Here is a 2,036-nt window from a genome sequence, read left to right on the forward strand (position 1 = left end):
AAAACAATCCGAATACCTGTTAATGTGTGGTATAATGTATAATGTAAGCCAGACACGTGTTATAATAGAGGAGGTCCGTGTCATCATTCTCTCCACGTCTATATGACAGTACTATTGTCATGTTCTGGTGTTGGCCATCACCGACAGTATGCGTTCTATCCAGATGATTTGATCTGTCAACTAAAACGTTTTACCGCTATTCATACGTGTTGTCATGGATATCAACGTCCCAATGGAAATATTAAATGGACTTACATTCCGTGACGAATGTGTCAATGTCCCAATGCCTGAACGCCTGTAGTCAGTATATCTAATCTAGCACTGGATTTCGGTTAATAACAATGGCGTTGTCTTGTTGCTATTTTTTTTGAAAATAATGTTTGTGCTGTAACGCAGAGGAAAACCATGTTTAGCAATTCATCCCTTTAGACACTTGGAGGAAATAAAATTAGGTTTAAGGTCAAAGCAGGTCATGAAGAGGCCAGCACTGTTTTCAGATGTAAAACGCGCTTGTCATTGCATGGTATTTCTTTGGTGTTATCTTTTCATGTTTACCAAATCATCCCTTTGGACACTTGGGAGAAGCAAAACTCAGTCACGTTGAGGTCACGCTAAGTCAGGAACTGGACATCACTGACCTGCAGTGGAGAGGGAATGGTTTAGTTTTTCTTGTTCGACCAAAATGTCATTAAACCTTTAAAACCCCATCGAACTATTAAACAAATCAGTTCTAGCTGTTTTTAATAAAGAGTACCATCTGTGACTGCTTGCATGCGGTGGAATACTCGGAGGAAACAGGTCGACATTATCACAGACCTTTACAAATGTTTTACATTCTGCTTTGAAAGCTTTACGTGGTGACTCGACGGACGAATTACCAAGGCCGTCTATGTTTCCCTACTGATATTGTACCATATCAGCGTTACAATGACGCTTACATTCACACAGTGAATGAGTGACAAAACGAGGTGTGTTGCTGTTGATAGACAACTGTACAGCAATCATTACGTCCGTAGGTGTTTTAGACATAAAAAGTTGGACAATGATGCATTTCATCATATAATGGTAATATGGCCCCATATAGTAATTTGTACATCATATAGTGGCTACATCGCATCATATGCTAGCTAAATGATATATAGTGACGATGTCGGATCATAGAATGATGATATGATATATAATAGTATATTCAAATAATACAATGAACATTTATCATATGAGGGAGCTTTGGTGTTCAATAGTGCCGCTTGACATTCTTGAATAGTGCTTTTTCGACCCAAAAAGCGAACAGCCACCACTTTATTTACGTAAACGAAAGAGCGAAAAAGCGCCGTATGTACCACGAAAAGCAAAATGAAAAACTCGCTAATAATATTAAACAAAATATATATATACTTGGCGATGATACGTCTATCGCAGCTGTACCATGCTTGCGCCATATTATAAATGGTACAGATAAAGTAAACTATATATATTGGTGCATTCATTTTCATTTTGTTTTTCATGATCATACTGTTTTTATATTAAACATAAATAAGATTTTTTTTTTCTTTTCACATGTTCTCCTTCCTAATAATGATCGTTCTGTAACTAGAATGCATCACTATCTGAAATTTTCTGCTGAACTTGCTACAAATGGCGGATGTCATTTTAGAGTCTTTTTGACAAGTAAGATAAACATAAGGCTGCTTTTATCATTCGATATGAGCAAAACAAATCACGCCTCCATGCCGAGCTAAACAAGTCCCCAAACTTTGCCAAGACTTCACAGTTGTATGAAGTAAACAGCAGCTGATCAATTCTTAGTTCGACTTTGTACTTTTCTCTGCCAGAGTGTACTTATAAATAAGTGATCTTGTAGATTAAAGTACACGCCCTCTTTGTGTGATCGTCTTGGTCTGCCTTCTTGAACGGACCATTGCCTAACGCGTACACGACATTGACGTGTCTCTATTGTCACAGAATACTGGTACACCACAATAACACATGTCAAGCAACCAACGACACATTCCATTAAAAAGAATGAACTACAGGAA

The sequence above is a fragment of the Pecten maximus genome, chromosome 4, assembly GCF_902652985.1.
Source record: "Pecten maximus chromosome 4, xPecMax1.1, whole genome shotgun sequence".
NCBI lineage: Eukaryota > Metazoa > Mollusca > Bivalvia > Pectinida > Pectinidae > Pecten > Pecten maximus.